Source organism: Pezoporus flaviventris, unplaced genomic scaffold, assembly GCF_033815535.1.
Source record: "Pezoporus flaviventris isolate CSIRO_AGI_PZ_B2104156 unplaced genomic scaffold, CSIRO_AGI_Pfla_v1 ptg000013l, whole genome shotgun sequence".
In the NCBI taxonomy this organism is placed as follows: domain Eukaryota; kingdom Metazoa; phylum Chordata; class Aves; order Psittaciformes; family Psittacidae; genus Pezoporus; species Pezoporus flaviventris.
Window position 1 is genome coordinate 120,832 of NW_026892561.1, and position 19,627 is coordinate 140,458.

A 19,627-nucleotide genomic window follows, 5' to 3' on the forward strand; every position below is an offset into this window, starting at 1 on the left:
TGGGTGATAGGGGGAACTACAGTCTGCTCTTATAAGAGTAGAGAGACTGTTCACAATCTGGATTTGAACTAATTTTCCATCAGGATTTCCAATGTGCTACAGACCAAAGGTCCAGACTAATTAATTTCTGGAAAGAGGAAACATCTGAGCTTTGACTATAATGTGCCAGCATGTTTCACTAGCACTTAGCTCATGAAGTTTAAAGAAAGAGGAGATTTGGGGCAGCAAGTAAAACTGCTTAAGGAAGCAAGCGGTGGGACTCCACACTGCACGGTACTCCAGAGGCTACAAGTTTGTTGTGTTCAGAAGCTTACAAAGGATAGTATTTGCTAGTATTCACCAATAATTACTCTTCAGAATCAAGCTCCCCTCCACCTAGTTCTTCTTCTTTTCCTGTGCATTGCCTCTCTACACTAAGGTAGAGAGGTAGCTTGCATACTGAAGTCACAAATGAAATAGCTTTGCTATTAAAAGGCCAAAGTCACAATTCAACTTCCATCTCTATGGATACTGTGGTTGCAATTTCAAATGCAGACAAAATTAGTCTTTGGTTATACCTATTTAAAATGATTGTCTTATGAGAGGTGATTCGGATTTATGACAGTGTCAGCTAAACTTAGACCCTGAAGTTGATGTTTCAGGGATTTTAATTAAGTGATTTTTTTTTTTTATGGTTTAAAATAGAATTTGAAAGCACTAACATTCTTCTACCCAGTTTTTCCTAATATGTAGGTTAGTGTGCTTGTTCCTTCAGTTACTCTGTGCCTTTTGACTTCTGTGGCTTTGGCTGTCATGGTCAGCTTCCTCCAATTAACAAAGAATGAGAAAGGATTTCTGCATATTTAAATACAAATCAATATGGACAACATTATACCAGCTTCATTCACTGAGAAATATGGACAACTTGCTTGCCCCCCAGGCTGCTTTTGCTGCAGAAGCATTGTTCAGTTCAGGGTAATCATGAGACCTTTGCTAAACCCACTGTATTCAGCTGCAGCACACTGGAGCTAAAAGAAGACCGCAACATGCAAACCAGACCGTCAAGGTGCTCTTGGCAGAAGCACAATTGAATCTGCTGTGCAGCATACAGGAGTTCTGCTGCCATACTTAGCATGGCATCATTCTGTATAAGCTCTTATATTCAGGGCATCTATTGAGTTGGATGAAGAAATTCACTCTTCAGTGAGTGCTGGCATTTGAAGTTATGCAGTTCGCCTGCATACAAACAGAAACACCTTCACATCTGAGAGTAAAACAATACATCTGAGCTTGAAACTATACACCTGAGCATATAGCTACTGCGCTACTACATGGGATTCTCCGAAGCGACAAATTGCGTGTCACTTGTTAATCAGAAGTAAGAGTTCTCTTTAGCCTTTTATCATTAGTTTAAAACTATCTAAATTAAGTGTTTTCACAGGTTCTGGACCTAATCAAGGAACAAGAGACTATTAACAAAAGCCTGACAACTGAAAAAAAAAGCTTTAAGGCCTTGCTCTGCTACTGCTTAGCATTTTCAAGTCCATCTGCAATCACAGCTCTTTGGCTGTCTATGTCAGCATTTACAGAGCCTTGAAGCCAGCATCTCTCTGCCTCCAAACCTTCTTCACAGAGCAAGAGTCCTGGAGGCCCACAAAGATTCTCCTTTAATCACTTGTTTTATTCAAGGTTCACATTTATTTGTGAGTGGTGAGGGATATATCTAGACTTTCCTATGTTCTGAGCAAAAGTTAAGTGTCACAGGAAGTTATGGCTGGGCTGCTCTGTCTGCCTCATTCCTGCCACTACATCACACAGGAACTGGACCTTTGCAACATACTCTGCAGGGAATGTCAATCTTTGCTCCCCCCTTCAGCCCCAATTTATCTTTTTGGTGCTCTGTGCTTGTGAGCAAGGCAGAAGACGCATGGTGAGGACCACTGGTGCCGAGGCTCCTGCACTCTGCTGTGAAGGATAATTCCCTGCTCCTGGGCACTTTGCCCCCTTCAATCACTGCTGACATGGAGGAGGGGGTTGGCTATGCTTCAGCTCACCTAAGAATGAAACTTTGGAGGATGAGGCAGGTGATTCAGATGGTGTGGGATGGATGTCAGGGAGCTGGGCCCTCAGTAACTGATGGCTCATAAAGATTCCTGGTATCTGAAATGAGCCTGGTTATGTGACTGCATCAATCTGTTCCAGGGGCTGATCAGAGGCATGTGGGAGGAGTAGTTCTGTGCAATCACTCTTAGGGCTGTGCCTGGGGAAGGGTGGTGGCCGGGCTTCTTCCAGGTCTTGTTATTAACCATAACCTCCCCTTTGTGCTCTAACAAAGAATGTAAATAGCCCCAAAATCAAAGACCAGCTGAAGTCAGAGCCATGCTTAGGTTTGTGCCAGCTATTCCTCTCCCATGCTGAAGCAGGAATGCCAGACTAAAATAATGAAAATGGGGCAGAGTTTCATTGAATTAAGGCAATTTTCCTGGTGGCATTTGCCTGAAGTAGGAATTGCTTAGTAAATAAAAAAACCCAAATCTTGCTGAGTGTTTTCTAAGTGCATTTTGCCAGCTTAACCAAGGAGTGAGATGTACAGAGGCATTCAAACCAATTTGTGTGGAAACCAAACAGAACACTGCCATTTTTTCAACCACTAAATAACATTCAGTGGCTGCAGCAGCAAGAGATTGGTATAGAGGAAATATTCCCTTTGCTCAAGATGCACTGGACTTTGTGGAAGAAACTTCATTCAGAATTCCACCCCTCTCTTCCTTTTCGAAGTCATATTTTAATTTACTCTTTAAGAAAAAAAGAAATCAAAATGTCTCTTGACCCTTGGAAGATACTTTATTTCTAATAATGATCCTTTTGAAAATGCTTTGATTAAATGAGGCAAAAGGAAAGATGAATAGACAACTAAATATCATCTAATAAGAACAGTTAATGAAGAAAATGGTTCTAATATTTCTTTCTCTGATAAAGGTCCCATTGTTTTGAGTTTAGAGGCATAAATGAAACAGACATTCAGTGATGCATTCCCATGATTAAATCACCTGTAAGACTGCATTTTGCATTTGAAAGCTCTTTTACAAGGCCTTTCCCAGAGTAGATGCCGCCTCTTCTTTGATGCGGTTAAGCAATTTTGCGCAATCATGTAATAAAATTAGACTTGGTCTTCCTTGGATGTTTTTATACTACTTCTTGCTTATAGATGGAGCAAAACAGTATCAATTCTCATTGAAGAACCATACTTGAAGGCTCTCAGCACTTTGCAGGAAGGGCTTAACTTGAAGAATCAAAATGATAACACAAAACTCTACTTGTACAGAACAAATATGCTCCACTTGTCAGTAACCTTACTCTTTGTTTCCCTGCCACCTAGGAGCTGGAATATCAAGTTGTATCATTTTCTACTATTCCATAAACACCTTTTGAAGGTGGGAAAACAAAACAGATCAACACCACTACGCTCGATACACTCAAAGTAGTACCCCATGAGGAGGATAGAGACTCTAAGGAAAAATGAAAAGTTGCAAGTTCTTTTGTGCAGCCAGCAACAAACTACCCATTCACATTACTCACAAAGCACGGAGCCAGCAGCAGAAAAAATGAACACTAAATAGTTGCTTTCATCTTTAAAATTTAAATAGTATTTAAGGAAGGCATTAATCAGCAAAAGTAAAATTTTGTGGATATGTGCCACGACACACAATAGACTCAGGGAGTCCATTTGAGGGGAACCCCCCGATCAGACAGTCGGCATTTAATAACATTGCAGAAGACATAAGCAATTTATAAGAAATAAATGTAATAAGCAAGCCTGATTTTTTTACTACCTGGCTTGTATTTAAAGGCCTGGTTCAAGGTGCAAATGGAAAGTTTCCCTTTGATATCTGGGGGCTTTGGTTGTGTGCTGCTTAATAACAGCTTTGCTAACCGCATGTCCATTGGTTACTGGGTGCGACACATTTCCTGGCGTTTTAAAACTTTTCTAAATATATGGAAAATATCTAAACTTGGATTTTCTTAAGGATGAGGGGGAAAAACCAGCAGCTGACATTGTCTCAGCCAACTGAATTGTAAATGCTTTTTTTCACTGAGATACGCAAGTCTTTAACATCGAAAATGGGTATTTTGGCACCTACCCTGATAATGACTACGGGAAGGGCTTCCCTTTAGTCTTACACTACCAACCTATTTGGGCTGCATCACCGCTCACATCCCCTTTCCTTCAAAGTACTGTTTGCTTTGTTGTGCTGTGGAGGAAACCAAAAGATCTTAAAGTTATCTGAGTTAAAACTATAAATCACATGAAATCCCTGATATAACTTAGGTTTGTTGTTCCTCTAAGATTAGTTGGAATTCTAGCCTAATTGGCTAACACCATCCAAGCTCCAAGTTCGAGTGCAAGAAAAAGAAATCTCCCCCAAATCTGAAAGCCAAGTCACTTGACTTATTTTAGGGATTTCTGTGGAGAACATAAACAGCACCATGTAACAGGATTAAAATAAATTTACCTTCCAGGGTCTGAAATTTCTTCCCCCAGGTTTAATGACAGTTTTTATTAACATAAACTGATGCAGGATTAGACCGTTAAATATTTAAATCCCAACACTTCCTGGAATTCATTTAGAGAGGGGAAAATTTCAGACTGTTCCTTACCAAAATTAATCTATTCCACTGCTGCTCTTATATGGTCCACTCTTCTAATAGGTGATTTAAGATACGGGATACCGAGTCACTAGCAAATTCATTTCTGGTGTAACTTGCCCAGAATACTTCTGAACAATCGGCACTTTGGTCTTGAAGGAAAAAATTACTTTGACAAAGTTGTGCCTAGGGGCCACTCCATGACGTGTTCAGAGTCTGAGATTTTTGTTACATGTCTGGAATTGACAGTGACTCAATACATAAGGACATCCTTTCGTATTCGTTTGTGTGGTAATCTCACTTTTGTTGGCACAGGAATATGTTGTCTTTTAACCTGACTTAAGGAGCTGGCCCTAGAATTACTCTTCATCATTTTGGATAGCAAGTTGGAATCAAGATTATTTTGACAGATGGCATCTAGCCTGTCTAATATGCGTTTACCTGCTCCATAAATATTGATGACTTCAATGCATTTGTGTTCTGCCATATGCTTCTTAAAGGTACACTTCCAAAACTTCACTTGGCTGTGTGATCAAGATGGAATTAATCTCCATTTTGTAGTACTAAAAATGAGATCAGAATCAGATGCATTGTGTCTGATGTGGGAAGATTAAAAATGCTGTGTGTGTATAAGGACACAGGGATAACTCCAGCAGATTTATATCCCACTTCTCCTCTCATAGTCCCAAGGTCATGGATATCAGAGGGTCGTTATGTAGGTGTAAGGTGCCTTTGTAATATAAACCCTATTACACAGAAAGGAGTTCAGTGCAAAGGGGAGGTCCTGCCACTTGAACAATATTCGAAGCTATTTCTCCCTCACCATTCTGAAACTCTTTAGCTCTGTCAGCTCCTATAACTGCCATAGCAAATGTCGTCAAGAAAATAAATGGAAAGGAGATGTTTGTGTTAGATACCTACCAAATCAGTCTTTTTTAGACCTACAACAGTATGAGCATCTCTTAACACAAAAGCTGATATATTATACAGATACATAACCACCCTTTCCTGCACCCTGCCATTTAAAGGACAGGGCTGCATGCTTTCTGAAGAACTGTTTCATGTAAGAAAAGTTTCTTTGAACTCTGTCATGATGGGGTGCAGAGTGACAATTGACCCTCTTATTATTAACGCTGCTTTCCTGCATCTTGACCAAGGTTCTAGTCCCATTCACAGTGCTAAAACTGAAATGGGAATGGGGCCAGGGCTGCTGGCAGGAAAAAGGGAGATGTGGCTAGCAAAAGCCTAAGAACCATCCCCCCAGGCTGTGGTAGCCTTGAAAAAAGCAACACAGCTTCCAACAGAAGCAGCCTCGTGCCCCATGGCTGGGAGGAGTTGGCTTTGACTCCCAGCAGTTTTCCCTCTGTTGAATTTGCCACCTTGTCTCATCAAGCAAAAAAAGACAGATTTAGCACTACCCCTCTTCACATAATGCTGCTTCTGCTTTTTTTTCCCCACTCTCATTAGAAGTTCTTCAAATAATGTCTGGGACATCCTCCGTGTGTAGATTTTTTCAGCTATTCTATGTTATGGTTGAATACAGTGACAAAACATACAGCATGACCTTCATAGTAAACTGTTGGAAATCAGAACAATACTGAACATTTTCATAATATACTAAATAATATACTTAGTTTTTTGAAAGTCAAATGATTATTAAAATAGTTTTTGTATCATGTCTATGGGTTCCCAGTAAAAAGGTCTTTTTTCCTCAAAAATAAAAATGATGAAAAGCCTATAGAAAAATGACAACTTAATATAACTGCATGTTCTCAGCAAGTAGTGAAAGGTTTCTACTGTAGAGGTGCAATTTTTTTTCTAGCTACTTTCAGAAAAACGAGAGATTACAACTTAAAACCATCTGTTAGGATTGTAATACCTCATATACTAATATTTTTACATCTTCAAATAGTTATTTTGCCTTTTTTCCTTTTTTTTTTGTGAAAAATCTGGTATAATTCACTCCTCTTTACAAGGGGAAGATAGTACACCATAGCTTGTCAGCAAATGGAAAACAGAACTGAAAAACCTGCTGAGAATATTTGCAACATGCTTTGCTTGATGAATAACCACCACTCCAGGGCTGAGCATGTAAAAGGAGAGGTTAATGGTCTTCCTGATGCATTGGTACATTAGTAATAGCAGGGGCTCAGTTTTTTGGCACTGAAACCAGACAAGAGCCCACATGCGGGATAGAACAGAAATACAGGCAGCTAAGTGCTACCCAAAGTATATTACAAAATGACTCCAAGCACCATACTAAGCTGTCAGGAAGGTTTCTTCAAAATGGTATTTATGTAAACTCAATTCAAATTAAACAAATCATTTCCTAGTCTTGCTTTTTTTTTTTTTAACAGCCAAATTGTAAGAGTCTTGGTCTATGTCTGCTCTCTCTGGTTTAACTGGGCTTTCTGCTACATCTGTGTGTAGAGCTATGAATAGAAGCGAGAGGCTTGCTAGAAGAATTCACAGAGTCAGGGCTCATCCCAGTGCACCAGCTTACTAACAGCAGACACACAGGTTGGTATTTATCAAAGCTTGACAGCAGAGTCCAGAAATTTTGCGTACTCTAGAGGAGCTGGGCCATGAAGGATGTTTTGTATAAGATTTGGGTTGCCTGAAGAAGAGACTTAAACTGACTATGCAAAGGTAAACTTGATATAAGCCATATCCACTCAGAGAAGCAAATGATACTCTCTTGATGGAAATACAGCACTTTCTATACACTCAAAACACATTTGTTACAGAAGTTAAAGCTTGGAAAAGGCTCACCTGACCATGTTATAAAAAAATACATTTTGGAAGAAAGCCAACACCACAGTTGAGCGGTTCAGAGATAGGTCAGATCTTTATTAGATATAAATCAGCAAAGCATCACTGGCTCTTGTGTATTCAGATTAATTTTCACCAGCTAAGAATACATCCTTGCTCTGCTTGGATGAGACACAAAGGAAATCCAGACCACAAGAAGAGCTAGCATTTCTGAAGCCAATAGTAATTTCTGGTTTAGCCCATAATAAGAGCTTTAGAGATGTCTGGAAGTCAGTACTCGACTGGAGAAGAGTACACTAATTCATGCAGGTGCTAAAACACAGTAGCTTGGCAGCTGTGAATGGGAAAAATTAAAACCGAGTGCTTCTCCATCCTTCAGTTGTGATTTGACATCTCTAAATGCGGGCAAAGGCTGAATTGGTTCAGAAGGTTGATTTGACCAAACACTCAAGAAAAAAAATATATAAAACAGGGCAGAAACACCGTGAGAAATGGCTTTCCTCGAGTGGCTTCTAGGTAGGCCAAAGCTGTAATGGGAAAACACTCTATCGGAGCCATTTTATTTACTTATTTTTGCCACAGCCATTTTAGCACTAGTTCTGGAACTGTCACAGCAAATTAGAACTCCTGCAGCAGCAGAGGTTAACTAAGCACCTGTAACGCTCAGAGGAGGTGAAACCTATTTCTTTTCACTCATGTAAACCCGTTTTTGTTCTTGTTTGATTAAACCAGTTTTACAGGTAGTTATTCGTGGTTTTGCAAGGATTTGGTTGTGGCTGGGATAGCAGTGGGACTGCTGCAGGTCAACAGCTCTGCTTGATCTATGCTGGCACCATGTTAAACAATCACTTATGAATTACATCAAGGCTTACAGCAGCCCTGTCCTCAAAAACACTCAAGCATTTGGATCAAAGAACAGTTCATTGCATTCAGATTAGGGCCTGCACTGGGCCCAACAACATAAACCTGTTCCTTGCTGTGCCCCCAGTTCCTAGAAATGTTTTCTTTTTGTCAGTCTGCAATGCAAGGTGGACCGTTACACAGAATTGTCTACAACAGCTCAAAAAAAATACCCCATTTCAAAGGGATAACAGGGAAATTAGATGCAATCATTCTGTGCAGCAGCTCTGTTTCCCTGCATTACTCCACACTTACTAACCTGAAATTCCAGGTGTCATTTTGGCACCTGTTCACTCGGTTGTGATGTCTCTTTTCCTGTTATTTGTCCTTTCTTTGCTAGTTATGAACCCAAGTCAAGACCTTGTGTTCACCTTCTGGAAAATGAAGTTTCTTTACCAGTCACACTGTATTCACTGAGTAACTGTACTGAAGTTCTGAGAAACGTATTCTTGAAGGACACTGTGGCCCACAAAGTAGGGGGCTATTTAATTTTTCCAATTCTTCATCTACTAAACTTGAACTAATTGCATTGCATGTTCATTTTATCCTGTGGTTCTTTGCCTGATGTCCCAGCAGTCCCTGAGTACACGTTCTCCTTGAAAAGTCCTTTTCTAATCTGTTTTACTAGAATACCGGCAAATGCAACTTGTAGTCCCTCAAACATAATTTATCAGAAAGACTTCTTAACAGGAAAAAGTATTTATAACAAGAGAAACTATTCATTTGTGAGGAATAAAGCTTCTCTGAGGCCTTGCAGGACAGCAAGGATCACAGTTCTATCTTTAAGGGTTATGCTAACAGTCTTAAAGATGACTAACATGGCTGGTTTTTGTCTTCACAGAATACAAAAGATGATAAAATTTAAGTTGTTGGAGGAAAGAGTTAGCTGGAGGGAAAAGAAAGGGTTACACAGATGTGAAGAGGACATAAGGCAAGCTCTGAGCAACATTAGGTTTATTATGACACTCAAAAATACTGACCTTAAATGGAATGTAATATAAGTCAGGTCTTCATGGTTACATATTATCAAAACAAACGTGTTTGTTGCTTCTAGTATCAAAGTGCTTTGACTTAACGCGTTTATAGAGTCCCTCCTGTTCAGTGAGGCAGTAATATAGATAAACTAGGGACATATCCCTCAAGAACTCTCAACATCTTAAGAGAAAGAGGACTCTGCAGATAACTGAAGAATCCAAGAGCTGTTTGATCATTTTCCTTCAATCTGACCGTAATTAACTACTGTAGCTGGGGAATCAGCTATACAAACTAGAGACCAGTTCAGTTTTGGGCTCAAGTTCAGGAAATTCTTACCTTGGTAAACAAGAAGCCCCACTGACATTACTCTGCATTTCCTATCAGATCACCTCTCTAGGGAAAAGGGGGTTCTGCAGGTCTGATTCAGGAAATACATAAGCACAACTCTAGACACCTGTGTTACCTCATGGTATTGGGGACTACAACAGAGAAGACAAAGCCACAACTCTTTCTGATAAATCTAAATCACTTGGAAACTGGGATAGTGAAAACACAAACCCAGTGTGTTTGTAACTGCTGAAGTCTGATAACAAGCTTTATTTCCACGTTTTCTTTTTCCCCCCCAAGATGTACTGAACTTGCTTATGAAATCATGCGTACTGTGTACTCTGGAACAGAGTTCAGGAGCTTATTCTGTTGTCTAAGGCTTGGATTTGTACTGTTAACATAGCACAGAACACCGCCAGAAGAATAACCTTTTGCCCCATGGGTTTGATTGCCATAGCAATACTTGGTTTAATAAATGAAGTAGTTAACATGGAAACTTTCACTTCTTCCCAAAGTTTTGTTATTGCTATTTAAAATTATTATTATTCAGATGGCTTATTTCAAATCACTACAATATCTTTCTTTTGTTCATGTCCCCATAACATATAGGAAATGGCAATAAACCTGTTTTTAAATAATAAACCTGTTTTTTTCAATTACCTTCCCCTCAATCTCATTACTTCAGGTTTCTTTATGTTGAATTCAAGAAGTCATTCATGTTTCTAGACTATTCCAAACCTTTCAAGTTTAAAATCGTACATTTCAGGCAATCAGCAAGTAAATTTTCCTCAAAGGTTTTCTTTGTGGGAATAAGCATAACTTAAATCCCATCAATATTAACAGTCATCCTCAATTTCAGTCCTTTCCTGCAGTTCTCTGCAGCATGTAGAATTCTCTATTAGTAATAGATAACTGTTGAGATTTACATACACATTATTCAGAGGAACTCCTATCATAATAATCCTCACAACCATGTTGGCTATGTAGGTTCACCCAAGGAACATTTCATCTTGTCTCAAGAACACCTCCTAATACTGATACTACAGTGGCTTTCTTGCCATCTCCTTCAAGAAGTAACAGCTCCATTTTTCAGCATCCCTTCAAGAGTTGTTTTATACTCTTCTTTATGCAAGGGTTGATTTCCCACTCTTGAAAGGGCTTTTAAGGCCTTTACAAGCTCTTTCATCAGCCTTTTATTTACCCAGTCTTGGGTAGTGGTTAATGTACAGTCAGGCTCAGGAAGCAGAACAGTTTTGTATTCTTTATTCTTCTGTGGATACACTACATGACCTAGCCAAATAAAATAGTATTTCTAAGCCTAAGGCTCTCTATTTAGAAAGTGGAAATAACCATCCATATGTAAATGTAAAGAAATATACGGGACTTTAGATCAAGAAACACATTGTATTTTAAATTAAAAGGGCCTTACAAACCTTATATACATTTATTATTGCATATACTCTGGAATAATTCCTTGTACAGAAGAATTTTAACCTTCAACACAGTCATTGTTTAATTTCTCATGTTAAGTCTTTTCTGGTTGAGTACAAAACCAGTGACCTTTACTGAATTATGAGAGCTATTGGGAACACTTTATGCTTCAGTCCCTACTTCCTATTAATGCATTTACTGACTGATAAAGACAGGAGGGGAAAACTTTAGTCCACTGCTGATGTTGGGAGTATAGGTTATTGACTTCCGCAAAGAAAGTTGGGCCTTGTATTAACCAAAACCAAAGCAAAACGTAACCCCAAACCCAAAGCAAATGCTCTTGATCTGTTCCTTGGTTATGCATTAACTTGCCTTCTATTTTCCTTGAGATTATGTCAAAAGTTGTGCACTAAGAAAATACCTTCTACAAAACATGAGTCCATCTGGTTTATTGATTATGTTGTTAACTCTGGTAAGGATGGAGATGAATACTGATGTCTGTATGACAAGCATTTTAAGCAATATATATATATGACTAAATTGATAGTATTATCAAATATCTTATGTTGGGAATGGAACATTGTCATTCATTTTCAGAGCACTGCAGCAGCAGGAAGACGACTCATTAAATCAAAATTACCTTGTGAATGGATTCAGTGTTGGAGATAAACAGTTATAATTTATTCTGATATAAATAAAGGCTCACAGCAGTTTCCACCCCGCACACTCCCTTTACATGTGTTCCTCCATTACATGTGTTGGATTCAGTTGCTCCTCTGGGCTGCACAGGTATACAAGCTACAGAAATCTGGCTTGACACACTTTCACCTATTCTATCCAAACACAAGACTTCTTGAGAAGCTCTTAGTTTCCACTTACAGAAAATCACATTATGTAAATGGAAAGATCAAAATTCAGCATTAGTAACTGCTGAAAAATCCCTAGAACCCTGCATGCTTAGTGGTAGCAGCATCCCAGAACTTCACAGCTCTCACCCTCAGCTCCTGTATGGTTCAGTTCCACAACTGACACCTGTATCAACAACCAAAACTGACGTCAGCCAGAGCCAGAGGGAACAGCAGAAGATACCAATTTGTAAATATCACTGGACCACTCTGCAGTAGGCTCATTTCTGGCTTTGCCTTGAGCATCATTTGAAGGGCTAATTCTGTTTCATTTCCCTCTATTTTCAGCTACTTACCATAATTAATTTGATCAGCCCAGCAAAAAGAGCGCTTCTTTCTTTCATGCTGCAACAATGCAATTTCTTTGACCCTATTTCTACCTTTTAGGTATAAGAGGCTCACTTAGAAATGGTGACTGTTGCACTGTTAGCAGGAAAAGTGCCAGAATAATTACTTTAATAGGTGAAAAACATGTGTTTCTAAAAGGGCAAAATTTCAGGTTGCCTCAATGTCGTGTGTATTGCGTACCTCCTGTCATGCTGCTCCAGTTCAGCATGTTTTCAGGAAACCAAATTTTATACAACTTTGGGAAGACATGGGAACTATGACAAACTGTAGTGTTTCATAATAATGAAATATCACCTTCTAGGAAAGGTGATGCACACAGAATGTGTTAGCAGGTCAGCAGTTAACTATTAAGGAGAAACCCAGCTCTGACTAAATCCAAGCTTTTGATCAAACTTGAAGTTAGCTTCAACTTAAAAGTTTTAAGGTCCAATAGACCTGACATTTGCCCAAAGAAGTGTTAAATGCCCCATCCCTGGCAGTATTCAAGGCCAGGTTTGATGGGGCTTGGAACAACCTGCTCTAGTGGCAGGCATCCCTGCCCATGGCAGGGGTTTGGAACTGGATGAGCTTACAGCCCTTTCCAACTCAAACCATTCCAATTCTGTGACTTGCAAGAGGAATACTACTGTACCCTGAGATTCAATTACACTTGAAAAGAATAATGGCAATAGCCATTTCTGTTACTAGGACTCTGATCCAGAGCTCTTAAACATATGCTTACCTTGAAGAAAACAAGATGACAATTGAATCAACATATGCTCCGAATCTGTTCCCCCTGAAAAGAGCATTGCTCATTTCTGGCATGCGCCCTCTGTGTTCTAGGATAGCTGTATTCCCAACACACAGCATGACATGTTCTTCAGATGGCAAGCAGTATCTTGGCCCATTTTCCTTTATTAGTTTGCCATCCTTACTCTTAAGATGCATATTGATTCTCCAGGGTCTCTGGGAACAAAGACTAGAGCAGGTATGGGATTTAGTGGGGTTGCTTCCACTGCTGACCTGCATTATTATTTCTTCATACAGAGCACTCAAAACAATTTTGGGGTCTATAAATTCATAAGTGACAAGGCAGACGATGGTTTGATAGATCACAATGTAATATATTAATAGCACAATGGCATGCATTCATTGATATACATCCAATATCCCAGATGCAGGCATTGTAGCTTGGACACGTGAGCATTCACCTCAGTTTCACAATAAATCATTCATCCTCTTATGTTTTAATAGACATGCTATGATGTAGTTGAGGTTTTGTTCAAAGCAGTTCTATAAGACACGAGACTCAAGGTAATACCTTTATATTTATTTTATGGGCTCTTGTTTTGGTTTGTTTACAATTATCAGTGCTGCTCTGGCTTCTCTAGAGAGCTTTTTTTCTGAAGCAGGTGCATTTTCAGCCCATGTAATGGATTTACAGATATTTGGTCATAAATAGATAGTGTTAAACACTGTTGTAAAAATGAGATAAATGTTTATTACCCAAAAGGTTAATAAAAAAATCCACCTGGGACAGTCTAGAGAAGAATTAATCCCTCTAAGCCTGTACTGAACCAGTGACAGTTGTGCAAGATTCACAAGCAAATTGCATCCCTAAAACATCCTAAAAGCAGGAAAAAAAGAATCCCAGACTGCACACCACACTAAATGGAATTACATTCATGAGATAGGTACCATTTATTATCCAATTTAAGCACTTAGTAGTGGCATCTGCTTACAAATAACCACTTCCAGCATTAGGCAAGTCCCATGTTAGGTCAGTGCTCCCTCTCAACTTTACTATCAAACAGTATGATTTTATCAGAGTAACAGAATAATCTCAGCTGAAAAAGACTGAGTTCTGAAATAGTCAACAAATAGTGCAAAATGTCAGTAGGAAGAGGTAAGGGCATTTACCAGGCACAAGACACAATGTATATGCAATATTTTCACACCTAACTTTAATAAATTGCATGCACTTGACATTCTTTCTCTCTTTACACCTTGCTGCTGAATACAGAAGTGACATGTAGTAGCCAAGATGGAAAGAATAATATTTCCAGAGATGATGATATAACTATGAGCCCTGACAGTTACCCATAACAAAGTGAACCTAGTATGATCTTTATACAGATCACACAGTCCTTTAACATGAACCTTTATCCAGCCACTTTTTCCTTAGGGGCAGGCAGAATTTAGGTTTTCCCAAAATGAATTTCCTAGCGGTTTCCCAATGTTTTCAAGCCTCCTCTTTCCCCATTTCCACTCATACTTCACTTCTGCTAGCTACAAGTCTACTTTTTGCCAAGCAATAGAATGGGTAGCAAAAGCTCTATTCCTGCTAGATGCGATTAGTGGAATTAAGAGGCTTTTGGCCCTCTACATTTTAAACAACCTGGCTGTCATCTCCCCCTTCTGGCTGGCTGCTGGAATGATACAATAAGTGCTTCCTCAAAGGAATACAGCCACTAGGGCTGGTGGACTTAGTATAACTAAGATAGGTAGACGATTTCTGCACCATTTGGCAGCTGAAGCCCCATACACTCTACTCTGGTGGATTTAGGGTAACTAAGATAGATAGACAATTTCTGCACCATTTGGCAGCTGAAGCCCTCTCTACTCTCACTCTCCCTATTTTTCCAAATGGCCGATGGATTCTGTCTGGATGAGAACTGTCTTCTTCAAGAAAGGATGAAGAGTGTGTAATAATCATAATTTATCCAAATGACTACTTGAAGCATACACTAGAGATGAACCCAAGTTAAAAGATGAAGATGCTGAGATCTGAACTTTTTAGGGCTGCAAGCGTGCTGTTGGAAGCGGGTAGTTACTTATCTCGACAACCGAAGAAATCTGAACTATATCTCAACAACAGGCATGTAAGCTGCATATTTTAGCTCCTGAAGTTTTCAAACAGACAAGGCTCGTTTGCATCTTCAATGTATTTTGGTGAGAAAAATAATTGCATATTATCAAAAGATAAGTTTCTGCACTCTGAAACTACGCATGGGGCATAGATCATACAACTCACTAGTTGTGAGTTGTAAGAGACCTTTTGCCAGTTAAACACAGATCTACTTTCCAACTCATAGATAGGAAGTTACAGGAGCATTTACACAGTTGTATTTACTTTTTAAAAAGTTGGTTATAGGATATAGGGATTGCAGGCTCTAAATCCATAGTAGGTGCTACAGCCTTTGGTATATCATTTTGCTTCCATTCCCCATTGTATATAAATCATGCGGATGGCAATGCCTCTTTGTAAAGATGTGACAAAAATGACACCCTGTGAGGCAGGATTTCACAATTAAAATGTTTGAGCAAAGCTTTGAAACAAGTTTTGGCCAGTTGCTATTGTATCTTTTTTCAGATCACTGTTTTCAAACTCTGGGTTTATACCTAATTTCCCCAGAAGTCATATACTTACTTTATGCTGTCTTTCTTCTTCCATTTATTGTCAGTGATACCTTTCCCAGCACTACAACAGTTTTGTGAAATGTGCCCCCCTATCTTCTAAATACTACTAAAACCCTACAACAGGTTTTTCTTTTGCTAGATAAAAAAAATATTTTCAGATATAACTGTTCCTTTAGGCATACCTTTAGCAGCATAAGGGAATTTTGAACTTCCAGTTTCTTTTATACTACAAGAATGTTTGCTACAAATATATCCTGACATTAAAGTATCACAGCATTTATGCCAAATGCTTCAATCCCCCCCAACTTCATGATATTTTAAGCTAGTGCATAGCTTCAATTCACCCCTCCTTTGTGTATCCCCACGTTTGGAGTCCCAGGCTGAGGAATAGCCTAACTCCATCCCAAGATTGACAAGTTATTAATTAGGACAGCAGGCCTGTCACAACCTCTAAGCCTCACCAGCAGTTCAGCTAGTTCCTTGGAGAAATGCATTGTCACCTACTATTGGGATTAAGTTTCTTGCTTCCAGAATACAAGCCTCAGTCATGGCAGTAGATTGAAAGTGACTATTAGTGTTTTTGCAGCCCCTTGGCCTGCATCTGTTCCTTTTAGATTTTACTTTTTGATGATGTCTCAACCCACTGAAAACAATGGGAGTTTTGCCACTGATTTCACTGGGGCCAGAATTTCACCCTACATATTCTATGAAGAGAAAGAATTTAATTAACAAAGTAGATTATAAAGTACAGTGGAAAAAAAAAAACAAACACCAGCCCTAAAATATCCTCAGTTGTCTCCATAATGGAGATAGTCACTTAGATAATTTAGGGCAGGACCTAATCTACATAATCTTGCCATACTGGCTGAGAAAGTAGCATCCAATGCTGCAAACTCTGATAAACTAGTAGTGAATCCTGGGTGGAGGAGAATGCTCAAAGCACTTGGAAATAACCCACCAGTTAACAATGCTGTTGGACTCCAACAGAGCAAAGGAAAGCTTTTACAAAGGGTGACATTCTTGGGTCTCCTGGTAAATTGAACTCTTGCCTTGACACAAGTACACTTGGAGAGCACACAGGATTTGGACTCAGCACAACTGCATGTTTTCATATTACTACTTGCATTTCATTACCCAGTAGTTTCTAATGGGGCCATTAGCATACAATGATGGCTATTGCACGTAGCAGAAGCTGAACTCTGGTCTGTGAGGAGAAGCTCCAGGTTCTATTTAAGAGTTTTCAGTTGCACTACTTTTACCTTCCACCACTCCACTAAGGCATTAGAATATATATATATATATATATATGCATATAAAAATGTCAGGACAAAAAGAAAAGACAGTTTTCAGAAAAATACACATGCTAGAGCCTCAATGACAGAATTATTGCCCATTTGAAACATTCATATTTACTATCACGTACGCTGAAGAATAACCACAGTGCTAAGATATTAGTGGTTTTGCAGCTCTACTAATTCAGAGACAGCTGCTATTGTTGGATTAGACTCGCAAGAAAAGCTCCAGCCAATACCATGTAGGTCACCATGTGGGGTTCTAGCACTTGCCACACTGCAAAAGTATTATTTAAGACCAACTTTTGTGGAGGAGCCAAGGGTTCACTGTAGCATCTGGGTGTGCTGGTTTCTAGTTCATTGCTCAGAGGAAAATACATGGTTTCAAGACAGAAAATACAAAGGGATTTGTAGACTGATTCTTGTACAATGCAGAGCAATGTCCACTCTCAGATTTTTGTCTCCTGTGTGTATATAAAAGCCATCAATGTATAGCTTTACAGCCACCACTTTCAAAACACTCATAGGCCTGTAGACACAATGTAGAATTAACACAAATACAGTACACAGAAAAGCAGCACCACTGAGAATGCATATCCAATTGTACCCCAGCCTGTATAATACCAATTTTCACAGTAAAGTTACAGTCAGTCATAATAATTAAAAGAAATCCCACCTTTTCCTTCCTACCATTTTCTAGTCAGCCTTTTTCAAAGCACCTTTAAATTAATACAGTTTATCTGCTGGTTTTGAGTATGAAATGACTTAAAGTAAGTTTCCAGTGAGAAAGAGTGAACATTGCAGATTCACGCATGACCAACATAACATACACTGGCCATCACACCTATTAACTATGATCTCTTGGGCTGCTCATGTACAGAGACTACACGAAAGCAGTTTTCCATTCGCAGAAGAGTTCAAGTCTAGGTCATTTTGATAACAGACATGAAGGAAAAGTAGTTGTGTTCATGGCTGTGCTGGAAAAACAGAACTCCAGCTTCAACTAGTCTGGATCCATGAGAACGGCAAGCTTTAATTAACACTTTGCTATTCTTTATACACTGCAAGGCACGCAGAGATGTTAACCCACACTAATGCAATCCAACAAACCAAGCAATCATATCACAACTGAGGATACATATGACTCCAACTTAAATGTAAAAAAAACCCAGAGTAACTAAACCACAATTAACAACCAACAGCATTACTAAAAGCTACAGAAACACTCAGAGAAGAATCTTTCCTGAGAAGCACACAAAAACCAACCGTCACCATTTTCTTTCAATTTCCCCATCAAACTTCACATTTAGTGCATAGGCAAGAATAACTTGTTCCTACCTATCCCATCCGCAGTCCAGCCTCTGCTGAGAGGGTGACACAAAACTCTCCTTCATTCTACACCATCAGAACAAAAGCTGTTCTGCTACTGACATGAGGCCCTCAGAAAAACATGGCCTCATCCACGGGCCTTAAAAAGGCACACCTGGGTAACATTGGGCTCATCAGGCCTTCACCTGCAGGAGCTGTATTCCTAATTATGCTGTGTACAAAAGAGTGAGCTCAAAACAGCTTTCAGGTTAGCAAACTCATCAGATGCAGAGACTCAGGTTGTCCTCATAAGCATGAAATGGCAAAATGCCCTTTTCTTTTAACAGAGTCATTTTCCAGGATGGATTTATATTCTGCAGTGTTCACAAGGCCTGTGTTTTCACAGCATTTGAGGCAAACAAAATGCTCTTGATGAGATACCAGCTCTTTCTGTGTGCAGAATATGGCATTAAATTTATAGAGCGAAGGAAGAAATGGTTTACTTGCCTTGAGGGGAATTGAAAAGTGACAGTAGGCACTTAACAGCAAGTTCCAATTACAGCATTTAAATATAATTGCATACTATGTTAATCTATGTCAGGGTGGCATCATTTTAATATGATTGTCACAGATTCTTTCTAATATTATGAGTGATGTGGGTGAAGCTGAGCCTACTGAAAAAGTTCAGTTCCAGGTTTTAATATACACTTTAATTCTGTCTGTCAATTATGCTACAGCAGAGTTCAAATAAAGGTCTGGGGATATAGAGGATGTAGCTACCTTTATTAAAGTACTTCTACTGTAAATAGATGTATGGGTCAGGAGACAGTTATCATTTGGTCTTGTTATTTTTTATGAGCCTACTACTATTAGAATAGACTCTAGTGTATAAGGATTTAGATGTGTCATGGAATGTTACTTCAAATGGAAACTGTAAAGTGAAATAACAAAATTGAAGCTTGACCTCTGCAAAAATGTTCATTTATGAACTCCCATTTGTACATTACATAGAGTATTACAGGGGAAAAGTATAATCCAAGGATCCAAAAGCATTTTGTATATCCTTTATGAACTCCAGAGTCCTAATTAGATAATGGAAACTTAAGCACACAAAGAATGGAGGTTCATGTGTAGAACTTCAAACTTAACATAGGCATTACTCTTATGGTAATGGTAAAATGTGTGTCAGACTGTTTCTTTGGTGTAAAGATCAACTGAAGGTTTTCCTGCCTCCCTACTCCACTACGTCTAGGCTCTCACATTGGGATTTATTACCTTCAAAGCTGTGCTAGTGAAACTGATTGTATGGCTGCATTTTGAACTTAACTAGAACTTATCTGTGTT

The 19,627-nt window shown here is 39.1% G+C and overlaps 1 long non-coding RNA gene across 1 annotated transcript in view; it reads right to left on the reverse strand.

Annotated features, from left to right (window-relative positions):
• The window catches only part of LOC133268255 (uncharacterized), a 38,924-nt gene extending 20,499 nt beyond the window's left edge, over positions 1–18,425 (reverse strand). The window contains exon 1 of the long non-coding RNA XR_009743018.1: positions 18,314–18,425. This is a non-coding gene — a long non-coding RNA (uncharacterized LOC133268255). The remainder of the gene's footprint in view (positions 1–18,313) is intronic.
• Positions 18,426–19,627: the final 1,202 nt, after the last annotated feature.